We start from the raw sequence: 20,528 nt of genomic DNA on the forward strand, positions 1-20,528 counted from the left end.
CCCGCTGACCACCAAAGCGTCGGTGGCCTCCGGTGCTCACTGCCGTTTGACATCGCCACTTCCACGGCCACCACCGCCTTAAATCAAAGGTTTTTTTTTTTGTCTCTGGCTATCGATCTTGGCCTCTCTCTGTCGATGTCAGCCTATTCTCCTCCGATGTCGGTCTCTCTCTGTCTATCTCAATCTGTCTCTAGCGATCTTGGTCTGTCTATATCCATGTGGGTCTCTTCTCTGTCGATCTCTGTCAATTTCGGTCCCTCTCTGTCGATCTCGGTCTGGCTGTCTCTGTCGATCACTGTCCATCTAGGTCTCTGTGTTTGTTGATCTCAGTCTATCTCTCTCTCTCTCTATCTGTCCGTTGCTCTATATTACAAACGGTTCTCTTTTACATTGACATACTTGGTTGGATTAGGACTTGGAGTCGCTATTCCAAGCCCTCCCAAACTCATCTTCTTTGAAACGGACTTCTTATGTGAAAAAATTTATACGTAAGGAAAATATGTTTTCATATAGGTTAAAACCTTTTGTTAGAAGCTTAATTTTTTCTGAAAGTTTACACATTTTGGTGGAAATAATTAAACCTTTTATGAGAAGTTACTCTGTTTGTGAAACATTTTTAGGAACAAAATATACACCTTTCATTAGAACTTACACCTTTTGTGAAATAAGTTACATCTTTTCGGAACATGTTTACACCTTTTATGGAAATCTGAATTATATTTTTCATAAAATTTACACCTTTAATGGGAAGTTACACCATTTGTGACATAACTTCTATCTTTTGTGAAAACCACATACATGTTTTTGAAAATATACACCTTTCATGGAAGGAATATTTGCATAAAATTTATCCCTTTTGTTAAAAACATTAACCTTTTCTGAATGATTACACCTTTTTGTGGGAATACTTACACCGTTTCTGAATGGTTACTGCTTTTGTGAATAACCTTTTCCATATAATTTACACTTTTTATGGGATATTACACCTTTTCTGCCAGCAAAACTTACACCTTTTTAAAAACTTTACTCATTATTTTAAAAACTTACACCTCTTCTAAAAAGGTACTCCTTTTGTGAAACAAAATGTTTAAAAAAATTTACACCTTGTAAATAGGAGTTACATCTTTGGTGAAGTCAATTAGACCTTTTTTGAAAATTTACACGTTTTATGGAAAATATGCTTTTGATAAAGTTTGTTAAAAGAAATTATTTGACAAAAGGTATAACATTTTCAAATATGGTGTATATTTTTCCAATGAAGGTGTAAATGACCTTACAAAAGATGTAAGTTTTGTTTTTCACTAAAAGTGTAACTTCAAATAATAAGTGTAAATTTTATGAAAGAGGTTTTTCCACAAAATGTGTAATTTTTCAAAAAAGTTGTAAATATTTCCGAGAAAAGGTGTAAATTTTTTGAAAATGTGTAAAATTTAGGAATTTGTGTAAAACTTTGTGAGTTTTTACAAAATGTATAAGTTCTCAAAGAAGACCAATCATCGAAGCTGAATGTTTCGTTTTTACAAAAGATATAAGTTCCCAAACAAGACCAAAAGCTGAATGTTTCATTTTTATAAAAGATATAAGTTCCCAAAGAAGACCAATCAAGCTGAATGTTTCGTTGTTACAAAAAGATATAAGTTCCAAGGTATAACTTTTATGAAGAAAATTAATTTATAAATGATGTCACTTTTCATAAAAACGTGTAAGTTGTCAGATAAAGTATAAAATTTTCAAAGATGCCGAAGTGTTCAGAAGAGGTGTTATAGCGACCCTGGTCTTTTCCCATTTGATTATTGTATCCGGACTTAGGTTCTGTAGATTCTGTCATTGAATATTTGTTGTTGTTGTCATTTATTTTCTCATTTGGAATTATAGGATGTGTTGGGCAGGTTTGTTTCAGGTTGGTTGGGTTTAGAAATCAAGTGTTGCTGTCCAGTATTTTGGTTATTCGCTCGAGCGAGGAGTTTGTCGCTCGAGCGAGCTGTTGTTTTTGGTTCTTCGCTCGAGCGTGTGTCTAGTTACAGACCTGAGGGTTTGAGTTCTTCGCTCGATCAAGCTTTCTTTCGCTCGAGCGAGAGTTTGTGTCTGGTTTGGACCTGTAGCTTTGCATTCTTGGCTCGAGCGAGCTTTTCTTCGCTCGAGCGAGTTAGTTCGTTCTTCGCTCGAGCAATAGTTCCTTCGCTCGAGCGTGTGTCTAGTTACGGACCTGAGGGTTTGAGTTCTTCGCTCGATCGAGCTTTCTTTCGCTCGAGCGAGCTTTTGGCTTGTTTGCTCGAGCAAGGCTTCCTTGGCTCGAGCGTAGTTTCTCTGTGTCTGGTCGCCCGAGCGACCAAGTCTTCGCTCGAGCGAGCCTGTCCAGTATATATTTACAGCAGCGGGTTTTGATCAGTCTTTTTCATCTTCTTTTTGATTCCAAACCCTAGGTCCGACTTCTCTCTCTCCCTACTCACCTTCTCTCTTAGATTTGATCCACTTAGGGTGTGTTTCTACCCTAGATCCTTCATTAAAAAGATAGAGTGAGTTGAGGGCTTTCATTTAATCTGAACATTTGGCGATTTGGAGCACATTGGTATTTGGGCACTCATCTCTGTCTTCACCATTTGAGTTGTTGTCTTCGAGGTAGGGATTTCCTACTCCATTTTATAGGTTTTGTTCTAAGCTTTGGTATTTTGATATGTTGGGGATACTTTGGTAAATTTTGGGAAAAACCCTAGTTGTATTATTAAATTAATTTGTATAATTAATTCATGGAATTGGGGAATTCATTGATTAAATGGCGTAGTTGGATAATTTGAATTATTTGTCTATTGAATTGTAGACATTGCATGTGGATTAGGAATAACTGAAACTAATCACATTGGTTAAGTCATTAATTTTGACTATTGCATTGATACAGAAAATACATGTATTGATTGAGCATTGCATTTGCATACATTGTTTTGTGTGGGAGGAGATAGGGGATGTACTCCACGGTTTAGGGGAAGATAGGGGATGGACCTCTAAACCGGATTTTGTTTGGGAGGAGATAGGGGATGGACTCCATTAGCATCACTTTTATGTGTGCTTATTTATATAGAAGTGTTTTATTGATACAGCACTAAAATGTGTATCAATCTGGAAGTATGAAGTGTTTGATTTGAGCTTGAGTCTCATTTGTTGTTGATAGTGGAAGGATGTGAATATGATTTATGTGATTCACTGTTGTAAGTTTGGCCAGGTTCTGAGCCATGTTGATAAAATTGGAAAGTAAAACGAATCTTTGGCAATAGTGTCATGAGACTGTAAAATGAAGTAATTGATTATTTTGGTTGACCATCTGTTGAATGCTATTGCTTTATTCATTGCTTATATGTGGTTTAGTATATTTCTACTGGGCTGTGGCTCACCCTTTATGGGAACATCATTTTCAGGTTCAGGCGATAAACTACCTCCAAGGACTTAGCTTGGGAGGGTTTGGCAACTGGTTTGAAGAAGACTACCTTTAGTTAATAGTTGTTATTTAGTTGTATATGTAAACATTCAAGCCTAGGGCTTTTCTTGTATTGAGATTAGAACTCATATTTTTGAATCCAAGTGTTGGCTTGGAAAGATGTAAGCCTGTAGGGCATTTTATTCGATGTTACATGTAATGCTTTATTTAGTAATACTCTGATGAATGGATTAATATATTGTCTTCTTTAAATAATGCATGTCAATGATATACAATGGGTTATTTTTTGAGGGCGTTACAACTTGGTATCAGAGCGTACTGGGTTTGAATACTTTGGGTACGTGGGAAGTGATTAGTATCACATTGGGTTCGTCTCGTTTGATAGAGACTTAGTGTAATGTTATATGTTTATGTGATAACATGTTTATGTGATTATGTGGGTATGGAATGTAGTTTCTAGGATGTTGATTGGACCCTTGAGTTTCTGGTAGTCTTGTTGGAAAGGCACTTGGTCACTGCTGCTTCCAACCGGAACTATAGTAACGCATTGGGACTATCATTATCCGGGAATGAAATTCGTAGGTGCTTATGTGATTATGTGCTTACGTGGAATGAATTATTGTTGTCCATTGCATTAGGACGCGAGTGTTTAGCTTCGGCACATTTATTAATGTGCTAATGTCTTTGTTTCCTTTATTAGGATGTCAGGACGAGGACGCGGTAGGCGTGGTAGGCCGGGTAGGTAGGAGGTGCCTGTGCCAGAGGAGATTCCGGCAGTTCAAGAGGGAATTGGTCAGGCCAATGTGGCCGAGCCAGTAGGCCAGCAGGCTATGGGCGCTTTAGCTCGAGAGATAGCAGGAGCATTCAGGGAGTCAGTAGGCATTCTCAGAGCTGAGAATCAAGCTCAGGTTGTTACTGCTGATGCAGGACCTTCCTTTCTGAAGAGGGAGTTCTTCCGGTCTAATCCGGATGAATTTGTGGGTGATCCTAAAGAGCCGCTTAAGGCAGATGAATGGCTCGAACAGACAACGAAGACGTTTGAGATGCTTGGCATCGAAGACGAGGGGTTGAAAGTGACCTTAGCATCTTTCCAGTTGAAAGAGGATGCAGGTCAGTGGTGGAAGTTTACTAAGGGGCGTATAGGAGGTACATGGGAGGCTTTTGTGAATGCTTTCCAGGAGAAGTTCTTATCTCCAGCAGTCAGGGAGAAGCTGCGAGACCAGTTTTGTCAGCTTAAGCAGGCGAGTTCTTCAGTGGCCGAATTTGAGGCTGCATTCACTAGTTTGTCCAGGTTTGCACCTGAGTTGGTGGCGTCTGAGGAACGCCGTTGTATTGAGTTTGAGAAGAAGTTGAGGCGTGGCCTCAAGCTGAGAGTTGGGGGAACTATGATTCGGGATTATGGGCGTATGGTTGATGCTACAGCCCACATGGAAATCATGATGCAGGAGGAGGAGGAAGGGCAGAAGGGCTCCAAGAGGAGTCAGGATGGTCAGAATGATGGTAGGAGACAGAAGGGTTTTAATCCCCAGCAGTCTCAGGGTAGCTTTTCTAGATCGACTTTTCCTGTACCGAGTGCTAGTTCGGGAAAAGGCAGTCAGGGAGACATTACTTGTTTCAAGTGTGGCCAGCTGGGCCACAAGTCTCCAGTTTGTCCTCAGAGGGGAGGAGTTCAGAGAGCAGCATCTTCTTCGACTCGATCTCAGAGCCAGAGTCAGGGTAGAGGTTAGCCACTCTCGTGTTATCAGTGTGGTCAGCCAGGGCATATGAAGAGGTATTGCCCGCAGTTGGGTGGCATATCTGGTGCATCTGGTTTGAGGCCGATTCAGGGTCAGCAGCCAACTCAGTCGGGTCAGGCCTCGAGGGCTAATCAGGGGGCTTCACCGTCCCAGTCAGTGCAGCAATCTTATGCTCCTAGGGGTGAGCAGGTTGATCAGAGGTCGTCTGGGCGCGTGTATGCTGTTACCGCGCAGGATCTTGTGCCAGCACCATCAGTTGTGAGAGGTACCTTCTTGTTTTGCAACTCGGTTGCTAATGTTTTGATTGATACGGGTGCATCTCATTCCTTTGTGTCTGCTGCATTTGCATCTGTTTTGGAGTTGGAGTTAGCACAGCTAGCATCTCCTATTTGTGTAGTGTCACCTCTTGGGGGTGAATTGATTTTGAAATAAGGCGTTAGGGGTTGTGATATAGAGGTTGATTATCATAGAATCCCATTTTCCTTTGTAGTTATGCCCATGAAGGGTTTCGATGTTATTTTGGGTATGGACTGGTTATCGTCATACCGGGCAGTTATTGATTGCTACCGCCAGAGGGTCACTTGTTGTACTGTGAGCGGAGAGTATTTTCATTTTCTGGGGGACCGGGTTGGTGATGTGCTGCCACCGGGATATGTTCCACGAGGACGGAGTGAGCTTAGTGGTCTACTTGCTAACCTTTCGATTAGTGAGGATGAGGAAACACTGATTGTGTTGCCAAGGGTGGTTTGTGAGTACTCGGACGTCTTTCCCGAGGATCTTGTTGCTTTGCCACCGCATAGGGAGATTGAGTTCTCCATTGACCTAGTGCCCGGCACGGCGCCGATTTCGATGGCACCTTATCGTTTTGCCCCAGCTGAGTTAGTTGAGTTGAAGATCCAACTCCAGGAGTTACTAGACAAGGGTTTTATACGCCCTAGTGTTTCGCCGTGGGGAGCACCGGCCCTCTTTGTTAAAAAGAAAGGTGGTGCTTTGAGACTTTGTATAGATTATCAGAAATTGAATCGGGCTACGGTTAAGAATAAGTACCCTATGCCTCGTATCGATGACCTGTTTCACCAGTTGAGGGTCAGGGAAGAGGATATTCCGAAAACGGCATTCCGTACGCGGTATGGCCATTATGAGTTTTTGGTGATGCCATTCGGGCTCACCAATGCACCGGCAGTTTTTATGGATTTGATGAACCGGATCTTCCGGGAATTCTTGGATCGGTTTGTAGTCGTTTTTGTGGACGACATCCTTATCTATTCGCCTTCTGAGGAGGAGCACGAGGCACACTTGAGGGTGGTGCTTGAGTTACTTAGAGCCCATAGGCTGTATGCCAAGTTTGGGAAGTGTGAGTTCTGGCTGAGGGAAGTCAAATTCTTAGGCCATGTGGTATCCGGTGAAGGAGTGTCTGTTGATACATCCAAGGTAGAGGCAGTGCAGGATTGGGCACAGCCTAAGAGTGTATTTGAGATCCGCAGTTTTCTGGGATTAGCTGGGTATTACCGTCGGTTTGTGAAAGATTTCTCCAGGTTAGCATCACCGTTGACTAGACTGACTCGGAAGGGAGTCAAATTTGAATGGAGTGAGACTTGTGAAAAGTCGTTTCAGGAGTTGAAAGTTAGACTGACTACCGCTCCAGTATTGATTATTCCAGAGAGAGGGTTGGGTTATGCAGTCTATTGTGACGCCTCACGAGAGGGTCTGGGTTGTGTATTAATGCAAGAAGGGAAAGTAGTTGCATATGGTTCACGTCAGTTGAAAATTCACGAGCAGAATTACCCTACGCATGATTTAGAGTTAGCAGCTGTGATATTTGCCTTGAAGATTTGGAGGCATTATCTTTATGGTGAGAGATTCGAGGTATTCTCGGATCATAAGAGTCTGAAATATTTGTTTACACAGAAAGACTTGAACTTGAGACAGAGGAGGTGGATCGAGTTCATAGAGGATTATGATTTTGAATTGCATTATCATCCGGGAAAGGCCAATGTGGTGGCCGATGCCCTTAGCAGAAAACCTGTTGGTGTCAGCTAGTATAGCCATCCGAGAATGGAAGATGTTGAGTGCACTTGGGGAGTTTGATTTACTTTTGGGCGAGTCCGTTGAGGCTGCGGCCTTGTTTTCTATTGTTGCACAGCCTACACTTGTGACTCGAGTGTTAGAGGCTCAGAGAGGTGACCTTGAGGTAGAATCTCTCCGTGAGAAGATTTCCGGTGGGAAGGTTGAGAAGGGTTTGACGGTGTATTCCGACCTGAGTGTGAGATACCGAAACCGTCCGTTTGTGCCGGAGTCTTGCCGAGAGGAGGTACTCCGAGAGTTTCATCATTCACGCCTTGCAGTGCATCCGGGAGGCACTAAGATGTACCGGGATTTGGGTCGTCAGTTCTGGTGGCGGGGTATGAAGAGAGATGTGGCAGCTTTCGTATCTAAGTGCCTTACTTGTCAGCAAGTGAAGGCTGAACATCAGAGGCCAGCGGGTTTGTTGCAACCCTTGCCTATTGCTGAGTGGAAGTGGGAACACGTCACTATGGACTTCGTTGTGGGTCTTCCGAGGACTCAGCGGGGTAGTGATGCTATTTGGGTGGTTGTAGACCGGTTGACTAAGCCGGCGCACTTTATTCCTATGCGCGTGAGAGATTCGGTAGATCATCTTGCCGACTTGTATATTCGGGACATAGTGAGGTTACACGGGGTTCCAGTGACGATCGTCTCAGATAGAGATCCTCATTTTACTGCCAGGTTGTGGCAGAGTTTGCAGAGTGCCTTAGGCACTAGGTTGACCTTTAGCACGGCTTACCATCCTCAGACTGATGGGCAGTCCGAGCGTACTATTCAGATCCTTGAGGATATGCTACGGGGTTGTGTTCTAGAGTTTAGTGGGTCGTGGGAGAGGCACTTGCCGTTGGTGGAGTTTGCCTACAACAACAGCTTCCAGTCGAGTATTGGTATGGCACCATTTGAGGCCTTGTATGGCCGACCGTGTAGATCTCCTGTTTGTTGGGCTGAGGTGGGTGATGCACCTCTGTTGGGTCCAGAGTTGGTGAGGGAAACAACAGAGAAAGTTGAGCTTATTCGTAAGAGGCTTGTTACAGCACAGAGTCGTCAGAAATCGTATGCCGACCGTAGGAGGAGACCTTTGGTGTTTGAGGTGGGTGATCATGTCTTTCTGAAGATATCACCTAGACGGGGTTTGATGAGGTTTGGGAAGAGTGGGAAGTTGTCCCCTCGGTTCATTGGTCCGTTTGAGATCCTTGAGAGGATTGGCGAGGCTGCTTATCGTTTAGCTTTGCCGCCGCAGTTGTCCGAAGTACATGACGTGTTTCATGTGAGTATGCTTCGGAAGTATGAGCCAGATCCATCACATGTGTTGGATTGGACCGATTTAGTGGTTGATGAGGATGTCTCGTATGAGGAGAGTCCGGTTCGGGTCTTGGATAGGCGGGATCAAGTTTTACGAGGCAAGACCATTCCTTTGGTAAAAGTTTTGTGGAAACATCATGGAGTGGAGGAAGCCACTTGGGAACGTGAATTGGAAGTCCGCGACAAATACCCGGACATGTTTATTAATTTGTAATCTTGTATTTAGATTTTGTAATATTGTTGAACTTAAGAGCTTTACATATGTCTTAAGTTGTGAAACATTGAGTATGTTTTGGTAAATGGGTGCATTTTGAAACTTGCTTCACTATAGAAGTTTAGTGTAACATTGCATATGTTGATTGCATTGTTAAATGTGTTGTATATATCATGCAATTGAATATGATATGGAAAGTGCTAATATTGAAAGGAATAATGCATAATAGTGATGCAGGCTGAAATATGTATTGTTTATATATATTGTGAGGTGCCTCTTGATAAAAAGTTGAAGTGACTAGTAATGGGTCAACTTGTTTATTATTGTTCTATAATATTTTTGGGAATTAAGAAAAACCTTTTTTTTAAAAAAAATTTTGCTTAATTTCGGGGACGAAATTCTTTGAAGGGGGGCAGGTTATAGCGACCCTGGTCTTTTCCCATTTGATTATTGTATCCGGACTTAGGTTCCGTAGATTCTGTCATTGAATATTTGTTGTTGTTGTCATTTATTTTCTCATTTGGAATTATAGGATGTGTTGGGCAGGTTTGTTTCAGGTTGGTTGGGTTTAGAAATCAAGTGTTGCTGTCCAGTATTTTGGTTATTCGCTCGAGCGAGGAGTTTGTCGCTCGAGCGAGCTGTTGTTTTTGGTTCTTCGCTCGAGCCGGGGTTTGGTAGCTCGAGCGAGAGTTTGTGTCTGGTTTGGACCTGTAGCTTTGCATTCTTGGCTCGAGCGAGCTTTTCTTCGCTCGAGCGAGTTAGTTCGTTCTTCGCTCGAGCAATAGTTCCTTCGCTCGAGCGTGTGTCTAGTTACGGACCTGAGGGTTTGAGTTCTTCGCTCGATCGAGCTTTCTTTCGCTCGAGCGAGCTTTTGGCTTGTTTGCTCGAGCAAGGCTTCCTTGGCTCGAGCGTAGTTTCTCTGTGTCTGGTCGCCCGAGCGACCAAGTCTTCGCTCGAGCAAGCCTGTCCAGTATATATTTACAGCAGCGGGTTTTGATCAGTCTTTTTCATCTTCTTTTTGATTCCAAACCCTAGGTCCGACTTCTCTCTCTCCCTACTCACCTTCTCTCTTAGATTTGATCCACTTAGGGTGTGTTTCTACCCTAGATCCTTCATTAAAAAGATAGAGTGAGTTGAGGGCTTTCATTTAATCTGAACATTTGGCGATTTGGAGCACATTGGTATTTGGGCACTCATCTCTGTCTTCACCATTTGAGTTGTTGTCTTCGAGGTAGGGATTTCCTACTCCATTTTATAGGTTTTGTTCTAAGCTTTGGTATTTTGATATGTTGGGGATACTTTGGTAAATTTTGGGAAAAACCCTAGTTGTATTATTAAATTAATTTGTATAATTAATTCATGGAATTAGGGAATTCATTGATTAAATGGCGTAGTTGGATAATTTGAATTATTTGTCTATTGAATTGTAGACATTGCATGTGGATTAGGAATAACTGAAACTAATCACATTGGTTAAGTCATTAATTTTGACTATTGCATTGATACAGAAAATACATGTATTGATTGAGCATTGCATTTGCATACATTGTTTTGTGTGGGAGGAGATAGGGGATGTACTCCACGGTTTAGGGGAAGATAGGGGATGGACCTCTAAACCGGATTTTGTTTGGGAGGAGATAGGGGATGGACTCCATTAGCATCACTTTTATGTGTGCTTATTTATATAGAAGTGTTTTATTGATACAGCACTAAAATGTGTATCAATCTGGAAGTATGAAGTGTTTGATTTGAGCTTGAGTCTCATTTGTTGTTGATATTGGAAGGATGTGAATATGATTTATGTGATTCACTGTTGTAAGTTTGGCCAGGTTCTGAGCCATGTTGATAAAATTGGAAAGTAAAACGTATCTTTGGCAATAGTGTCATGAGACTGTAAAATGAAGTAATTGATTATTTTGGTTGACCATCTGTTGAATGCTATTGCTTTATTCATTGCTTATATGTGGTTTAGTATATTTCTACTGGGCTGTGGCTCACCCTTTATGGGAACATCATTTTCAGGTTCAGGCGATAAACTACCTCCAAGGACTTAGCTTGGGAGGGTTTGGCAACTGGTTTGAAGAAGACTACCTTTAGTTAATAGTTGTTATTTAGTTGTATATGTAAACATTCAAGCCTAGGGCTTTTCTTGTATTGAGATTAGAACTCATATTTTTGAATCCAAGTGTTGGCTTGGAAAGATGTAAGCCTGTAGGGCATTTTATTCGATGTTACATGTAATGCTTTATTTAGTAATACTCTGATGAATGGATTAATATATTGTCTTCTTTAAATAATGCATGTCAATGATATACAATGGGTTATGTTTTGAGGGCGTTACAGGTGTAAGTTCCCTCGGCCCGTCCGTCTCTCTTCCATCTCGGACCTCTCTCTTTGTTTGTCTTTCTCTCTCCCCGTCTCTCCGTTGTTCCATTTCCCCGTAGCTGTAGGGTTTTACAGAGAAAAATATTTGAGGGCAAAAATCATATTTAAAGAACAAAGCTTAAGTTCTTGGGAAGGCTAGCCAGGGAAATGGATGCATAAATTGTTTTTTGAAGTTGATTTTTGTCGGTGGAGCACAACCGCAAGGGTTAATCGAGCACCACCTTCGGTTTGTCTGCGCCGGTTGGTATTTTCTTTATTTCGTGCTGGTACATTCTCTGTCTCCTTGTTTGTCTTCTTTCATTCGTATATACCTTCACACCCAACCCGAAATCGACCCGATAGGAACAGTTGTGTACTCCATTTCCGTATTTTGTGCTATTCGAATAGGAACTTTTCCCTCTGCTAACCGAAATCGACCTAATAGGAACTGTTCTGTACTCGATTTTTGTATTTTCTCCCTTTCGAATAGGAATCTTCCCTCTGCTATCAGTGCTGCAAGTTGAACATAGGTATCATAGTAGTTAGCAACAAGCATAAAAGGTGTTCTGCATTTACATGGCGAACTTGTTAGGTTTGGTTATATATAACGAAAGAGACTTTAAAAAAAATTTGTGTAATGTTGGCACGGGAAAAACAAATTTTTTTTAAGAGTAGCCAAGAAAGCAAAAATAAGAAACTCGATAAACAAACAATGACTAATCTTGATCCCACAACGGCTAGCACACTCGGTTGAATTCTGCTTTCAATTTTGTAGTACTCGGTGCTTTTATATTGCCGGAACTTATGTTGAGAAACAATCTGTGTTACACGGAGTCTTCAAAATAGATCAAATACCCATGTCGGACACCTGAGAGTCGGACAAGGGTATGGGATATGTGTCGGATACTTGAAAAACGAACACTTCTTATATAATTGTATATAACACAATTATTATATGTGCAAATTATTGTCAAATTACTATAAATGTCATTTTGACACTGTAAGTTACATATAGTACAATTTTATGTCACATATTAGATTAAAAATATGATATTTTTTCATCAGACCGCGTACCATTGAATGTAGGGTTAAGATTTAATGAGTCGGACTTGTACATACATACCCACACCCGGCACCCATACCCGAGTCCGTGCAACACAGGAAACAACTATTTGTTTCAGTGCTGAAGTTCATGCATAGTTGACGGTATTCAACTTAAAACATAGGAAAGCCAATTAAAAGAGCTGAAACGAGAATGACGATTTCCAAATTTTGTAGAGAGCTATTCATTCCCCACACCCAATTCTGAATCTAGAGTTAAAGCCTTCACTTTCATGGCTATCCTTTCCAACAACTTAAGCGGGTGAACACGATGGCTGAAAACCAATACCTTCTCCCCACTTGATTCGGACAAGCCTAACAGATTAAGGAAGAAGTTTACCTTCAGTCCTTCTCTAATATCCAACTTTTCTAAGATGTGGTCCATCCGGGCATCGTCAATGCCCTCTGTTTCTGTGGTTGACGTGTCTGTAGGTGAACTCTTTAGGAGGGATCTCAACTATGCGTGCACATAGAGTGTGCTCCCATCCCAAGTGATGTTCAACTTCTTAACTAAGTTGTTCAGTTCTTCAACTTCACGAATTGTCATAGGGCTGACATGAAGAAATTCAGAAAAGTCAACAAGCCCACGCAATTCACGAAGAAAATCTCATGCGTAGAAATGGACAGCCTTGCCTGTCATTGCACGCAACTCTTGAATGGCGGTAACCTTTCTCTTAAAGTTATCATCATGCTGTTGAATAGCAGTTACATTTCAAGAGGAAGGTAGCTGTCATTCATGAGTTGCGGGTTGTCTGGACTATATTGAGCGAGTTCATGAAATGCGTACTTTCATTTGTGGGAGTATGACCTTCGTCCAGAATGAGAATGGATGGGTACGTTAGAAATATTTGCTGGTAGGCAGCAGCAGTCTTGCTTGTTTCAATGTCACATACAATTGAAGAAACTTGCTTGTATGCCCGGAAAAGTATTCTTCTCTGATCTGCCCACTGTCAGAGCACCCGAAGGTAATGGAGCATGGGCCAGGATGCAGCCACCTCGATTCTCTGCAACCAAGTTGCTCAGTAGGAAATTGAAGCCCTCAACGTGATGGGGTTTCATCTGGTTTTTGTGCCTGGGATAAGCACCAATTTGACTGACAGCAGAATCGTGTCCAGATTGTTTAACCCTGTCATGAAATAGTTCAGTTGCTTCTTTGTTCTTTGTAGTCGGGCCTTCATAAAAGTATGTGCGTGTACTCCTTCAGCACTAAATGAAAAACAAAATGTAGTCATTTGTCTTCAATTTTTGGGAAATTATGCATTTATCGCTTGTATACATAATTATTTCAATTGTAAGCTTCATGAACTAAATACAAAATTTTGATGTGTGTCCTTTCTTTTGTCCATTTCAAAATCTGTAAAAGTGTTGGGAAATTGTGCGTGTTGTTGTTTTTGTTTACGTAAAATTTTCCGGTTAACAGCCACATATTGCAGCCGTTTGTTTGTGTTCTTGTAAATATTGATTGGAATACTTTGCAGGAATTGTTATCATTGCATCTGATGGATATTGGTCACCTCGCACCAACAATGTTACTTTTCTCCTTCAAGACTTGCTACCAGTTGGTTTCGTACATATGTTTGTAAACAAACGAAATCCATCACCAAGGAATACACTGATTTTTTTTCGGGATCAATTCTTACAGCAGCCCATGTACTTTTGTGTTTATGTTATTTGTTTTGCACAAATTTTGAATGGCCCCGCTTTGCATCATCAATTGTGAACTTTTGTTTCAATTACGTCCATTTGATTATAACTCTTAACTGTTTTGTATCAAACAATATGCATATACGTGGCAACTGTACTTTTTGTAGTAGTCAACTTATAACTTTACTGAACTTACATAATCTCAATCAATTGACATTACAATATTTGTTTTAAAAATCACAAACGGCATTAGCAATTTCACCAAAAATGTCTAGGAAATTTAAAATGGACTGTCAGAATTGAGGGAGTTTAAACTGCATCGATCCAAATTAGACAACGGACAAAATGTGTACACCACCCCTGTAATTTTCCCTTCAATCTAATTTGTATGATTTGCTCTTTCATGAAAGGGAAGGAAAAGATTGAAGATAATTGCTGAACAACATATCCAAATATCTGACACTATTGCTGGCTCTTGTCGAAAGCGGGCAGTTGCACCATTCATTTGTTACAAGTACTAGTTGTTCATGTTGACAATCTGGAATTACATTTTTCGTACTGAAATTACGCGCCTTGTCGAAGTTCAGTTTGTGATGTTTGAAATTGGTTTCGTTCCGCATGTCTGAAAATGTTTAAATTGGTGTTGATTCAGTCCCGGATGTACGAAAGGTGTCTTATGCCGATTTTGGGGCCAGCTTGACATAAAAACTTGCATATATATATATGTTTTCATATTTAAGATTTAGTGATGATAAGCTTCACCATGCTTGCATGCAACCAGCAACAATTCAAGGAAATGCAAGGGCCAGACAACACTCGACGAAAAATGGTGAGTGTCGAAATCTGTATTCTCTATAATACACTATGATGGAAACACACCACTGGGTTGCTATCCACACGTTGTATTGAATGGTCGTAGTGGGCTTGTGATTGTTTCACGTTTGTAGGATTGTAGCATGTAATAATGTCACCTTCCTATTGTTTTTGTAAATTTCAATTCGTTGTAAAAGTCCAGCTACGTTTTGTCGCTGACTTTTTCCTGCAACTGTTATTTGTATTTGCAATCTTATTTAATTACCAACAATGCACACGGATTGCGTTTGGCATAAAGTTGTAGTTACAGTTATTTTGGACTCATACTTCTTACTTGTCTTGTACGTCTGACACTTTCTTGGTTAAAGAGTAGAAAGGAGATTGGGGAGAGGTGGAAGGCTCTCCCCTCTGATGAGAAAAAGAGGTTTGTGGAAATGGCTAAGGCGAACGCCGAGGAACATGCCAAAGTAGTACCATATGCACCCAAGTCTGAAAAAGTCATTACGTACTTCATGTTTTCGTAAATGCATTTGGCTAGGTCCTGCTTTGCTGACATTGTTAGTTGTTTTTTTGTATAAATTTAAGGGTAAAAAATGTACAAGGTAAAAAGCAACTCCGCATATCATTGAAGTCAATTGTTGAGCTAGTTAACCGGTTCAACGAAGCACAAAAGCAGGCAGTCATAGACATTGGGTTTGCTGGCCTCCTGGGGATGAAGTGTACACGTATAGATCACAACTTCTGCGCATGGTTGGTACAGAACTTCGATCCTGATAGTAGTTCATTGAATGTTCATGGTTGTCAAGTCAGGCTCACCTGTAAGGCAGTTAATGTTTTATTGGGAATACGGTGTGAAGGCGATGACGTGCAATTGGCTGGGTCATTAGAAGCATATCCCAATATCTACGATGAGGTTGGAGTTGTTAACGGAGCCATTCTTTTCAACAAGTTGAGACTTTATTTGACCGAGACTGATGATGCGGAGGACGAGTTTCAGAGGAAATTTGCGCTGTACATGTTAGGGGCCATGTTGTGTCCTACCACAATGACCAGCTTGAAGCTATCGTTCGTTCATGCCGTGAAGGACGTGAATCGTATGCGAGCTTGTAATTGGGCAAAGTTGACACTGCAATTCCTTCACAACGGTGTTCGCAAGTATAAAGGTCATCGCGGTGCAACTGGATATGTTTTCCTGCTAATGGTATGCCAATAACTCGATCTTTTGTTTCCATTCCCCCGTTCATATGTTTCATGTATTGTTCTGCCATGGTTCAACAAATTGGCCTTGATTGGGACATACAATGTTTCCTGCTTTGTGAGTACAACAAACAACACTCTTCCTGACCAAGTATGGTAGCCACATAAATATATTTTCTGCGACTACCGTCATGAATTTAAGAACAAAGAGTACAGGGCAAAAAGTATGCCGGACCTCAATAGAGGAACCAATTAAAACTACGTTGCAAAGAGGGGAACATAATTGATTGATCTTCATCGGTTTGGAATAATCAATCAGACACAGAATTCATGACACAGGAAATATTATACACATTTGTACGCAGAGTTGAAGAATAATATACAGAAGAAACCTTGATACGACCATTACCAAACCAAACGTATTGATTCTGGGAAAGGTCTTTTGGGTTGCAGCCATTCATATATACAAACATGTACATAACAAATTTTCTTGGTTTCATCAATAAAGTCCTTGGTGTGCTGTACATTTTTTTGCCCAAAAAACATTGCATGATATGTGACTATAAAGTTTACAGCATCCTAAACAAAAGCGGTATTCTATGTACGTTCCGCTGCAAAATTGAGAAGAATGAATGTCATTGTTACTGAATATAGTTTATATTTGTGGAAAGAATAACTTAATTACGGCGTGCCCTTTAATGTCCACAGCTATTGTACCTTGATTGTGTTTGTCTGAGCTCGACTATGATGCGGTCCACTCCTCGGCTACATGATTGGGGTGATACCCAAATACGGGAGATGCTGCGACGTATCAGAAGGAAGCAAAATTTCCCAACAATTACGGTAAACACTCCAACCACTGTGCACATTTCACACCATCTACCCACTTGTCTTCAACATACAATATCAGACTTCATTTATGCATTTCTATGATTAGGTGGAGTTTGATTACAGTAACAACGAAAGCAACGCCGATGATGCTGACATGGATGCATGCCATGTCGAGAACCAACAAAAAGGACAGTACAATGAAGTCCGTATGAGCAATTTGGAGTCCGATATTCGCGAACTGAAGGAAATGATGAAGCAAGTTATCCACAACCAAACAGATTTAATGGAGATGTTGCGACATTTTCAAGGCAAGCAAGTTGTTGACAATGACAAGGTAATCTATCCATGCATTACGTAATTTTGGCACAGTTGAGCCACATCATTTTACCGATGACTTATAAGACTAAGTTCACGAATGTATATGTATGATTAGGTGGAAAGCAATGATGTGTGTATCATTAACCTCTCCTCCAATGTTGCCGAAGTGAAGGAAATGCTGAAGCAACTGCTTCAACATTTTAGTTTGGGCTGCAACGAACCATTCACTGAACAAACCAATTTAGGTGAACTGAAGCAAATGCTACACCACCTCATTGAAGGTATATGCTCTACACCACAACCGGAAGGCGTGGACAAACAGGGTGTGGACCCTGCTATTGGAGTCGAGGCGCATGATGATGGCGTGGTCAAACCATCTGACGAAGTTAACCTAATGGAGTGTAATATTTCAGATGTACAAGGGGTGGATCACCAACAACAGAATTTGAAAGGAACCTTGGCAAGGGACAAAAGTCATTTCCATGATGGGCACAAGCTGAACATTGAAGAAGGTGGGGACAACTAGAAGAAGGGAGGCCTTCAGTCAGGGAAAACATACGAAACTGAAGATAAATACACTCCTGACCTTCAGTCAGTGGCCGTGAAGTGTGAGAACCTGAATATAAAAATTAAGTAAATAATATAATAATAATATTACAATCTCAAATATTTTTGTGGTGAATCCTAAAGTGCAAATTAAATATTTGGAAGGTCTTTTAATTAATTTTAAACTTAAAATAAATTTATGGTGGAAATCTTTAATTTAGAGACAAGATTTATTATTTTAAAAAAAGAGGCAAATTAGTAAGCATATTTTAATCCAATAATATTTGTATGTTATTTAAATTAATTGAGAGAGAAAATAAAATAAAACAAAAGATAATTAACTTGAGCCTTTTGGTTAGATATATATATAGTAACCCTAAGTTGTCTAATACAATATATAACAACCCTAGGGTTCCTAATCTACACTATAGCAGCAGCAAACACAGCAGCCACGGGAGAGAAGGGTTGAGAGAAAATAAGAAGAAGAAAAAGAAAGGGTTGCAAACAAAGAAGGATTTTTGAGTGTGTGGTAGGTCTTTATCTCTCTTCTTCCTTTTGTTTTTGTTCTTTATCCTTACTCTATTATTATTTAGTTCATTGATGGAGAGGTTGTAGGTTTATGTATTTTGTATATATATATATACTATTAACAAATTTGAGGAGTTAAATTCATGCATAAAGAATGGGTATTGTTCTTAATTCAAAAATTCTGCGCATAATCACGAACTTTAAAAATCAAGAAGCCATATCAAACGGATGAATTTTAATCTGAAATTTGAACAGTAGATCAATTACATATTGAATTGCATATCTGATTTTTTTTCATAATTTTTGGGAGTCAAAATCCATATAAATTGAGGTATTCAAATCTGTCCAGGAAACCAGTCCGAAACAGTAAATTCGGGAGTATTGTTCTCTTTGGGTATAAATCCAAAAATTATCAAATTAGTGTCATTAGAACCGGTTACGAGTCTAGTTTCATACGTTTTTGGCCTTGCATTGATTTCTCTTGTATATTAAGAGAACTATCAATTTCTTTAAAGTGCTGCAGAAAACAACCTGTTTAGATATAATAAATTGTAGATAATTATTTTGATAAGCAAATCAAGTGAAGCCAATTCGGTTTGAAACTTAGGATATATTAGATCATATCTGGAGGTTATTGGAATTTTTTGAATAGCGTGGAGTGGGTTTTGTAATTTTCAAAGTTAGCGAATATGTTGGGAAGGCTTGTTTGAAATTCTGTTTTATCTTAAAGTCACAATTAATTAAGTTTTGACCGGAACCCATGTCTTGGGTGATTTTAAACCTTGAAGAACATGAACTTAGGTAATATTTAAGAGTAACGGTGAGTTAGGTTGAGCCGTGTTAGTGCGCTTTAGTTGAGATTACTTAGTTCCTATTTTTTTTAGTATTTTTAAATTAGTTGTGACGTATAGTTTTTATACTTCGTTCAGGGCACTAGTTGAACTTTTACACTCTATTCAAGGATTATATTATTTCGTTTTCAGGTGAGTAGTTTCATGCTATGTATTTTTATAAATGTTCCCCTACCCTGAGCTGTTGGAAAATTAAATTGTTGTTTCAAGACTAAACTATTTTGATAAATTATTATATTATCAATTGAATCAAATTATTTCTGAAACATGTGTGAACTTGGCATACTGTAAACTATTTGTTTTGGTCTCATGTTTATAATGATGAACTACCATGTTTTTCGAAATTGATGTGTATTGATTATTGGGACCATGTGTGTATTTAGTCCAGGAAAATTATTTCACTGTGTGGTGACTCTGGCCACTAGGGAACAGATCCGGGTTGGGCCGTGATGACTCTAGTGCTCAACGATTGTAAGGAAAAGACCTTTAAAAACAACTAGGTGACCTTCAATCGGATCGTCTTTGAGAAAAGGCCCAGGTGCCACCCTGAGGATGACTCTTAGTTCGGTATTGGATCCAACGGGGCTTATAGCCTTGAGAACTGTGTGGCAGATTATTTGTTTTTATTGGTACCCAAAAAATTATTGGTGTTCATGTTATAATCTGTTTTAAGTGGAAAATGTCGTTTATCATGTTCTTGCCAGACATGAGTATTTTAAGTGTTGAATTGTGGAACCTTCTTTTTGAAACAGATTGTTTTTACCAAACTGTATGTTAATCTAGTTTTCGTGATATATATCTTATTTTGGAATTGAACCCTGTTTTCAAAACTGTATTTACTATCCATGTTGCTACTCACTGAGCTATCAGCTGACTTAGTTGTTTACCATTTCCAGGTGTTAGAAGGACTTAGAGTCGACTCATGGCGTAGCGGGGACTCAATTGCATGGACCTCTAGGGCATTTATTTAATTTGTTTTAGGTTGCTTTGTCGAGTTTTGTGCATACATTGTGGTTGGGTTTTATTTAGAATTATTTTATTTTGTGGGCGATTTGTGTCCCATTTAGTATATATATATATTTAGGAAGTTGATTATGACTGGTTTTTCAATTGTGGCATGTCACTGGATTGAGTTTTTATTTATTTATTTCTGGGCTATCAGCACATTTATTCTTTATGGTTTTGGATTCATGTTTAGGCTTACGTGTGCCTTGGGCTAAGTCCCTATGGGCCACGGCCGGTCATGCCCGGATTTGGGGTATGACATGAAGAACGTGCCGTGCGATGTGCATACTTCTCCTATTAAGCTTGGCAAACCATTGGGAGCAACTGGAATCGTTAGAGGAAGTGCAAAGGGAAGAGGAAAAGGAAAAGGAAAAGGGAAAATGTGCGGAAGTGGAGTTCAAGACACTGAGGTCGGGGATGGAGTTGACGACATCAGTTCACCTGTGGATGTTGATGGTGTGGATAAGGTGAACAAGGTACAAATACTGCCTTTAATGCCCCACAAGTTCTAAATACCCAATTCATGCCCACATCAATAATGTGAAGCAGTAATTTTACAATCATTTGTGTTGTATTGTACTACT

The 20,528-nt window shown here is 40.1% G+C and overlaps 1 long non-coding RNA gene across 1 annotated transcript in view; it reads left to right on the forward strand.

Annotated features, from left to right (window-relative positions):
- Window positions 1–19,981, forward strand: part of LOC145800946 (uncharacterized) — a 258,555-nt gene extending 238,574 nt beyond the window's left edge. The window contains exon 2 of the long non-coding RNA XR_014341577.1: window positions 19,836–19,981. This is a non-coding gene — a long non-coding RNA (uncharacterized LOC145800946). The remainder of the gene's footprint in view (window positions 1–19,835) is intronic.
- Window positions 19,982–20,528: the final 547 nt, after the last annotated feature.

Source organism: Camellia sinensis, chromosome 10 (genome assembly GCF_055761805.1).
Source record: "Camellia sinensis isolate YWXY chromosome 10, ASM5576180v1, whole genome shotgun sequence".
NCBI classification, from domain to species: Eukaryota; Viridiplantae; Streptophyta; class Magnoliopsida; order Ericales; family Theaceae; genus Camellia; species Camellia sinensis.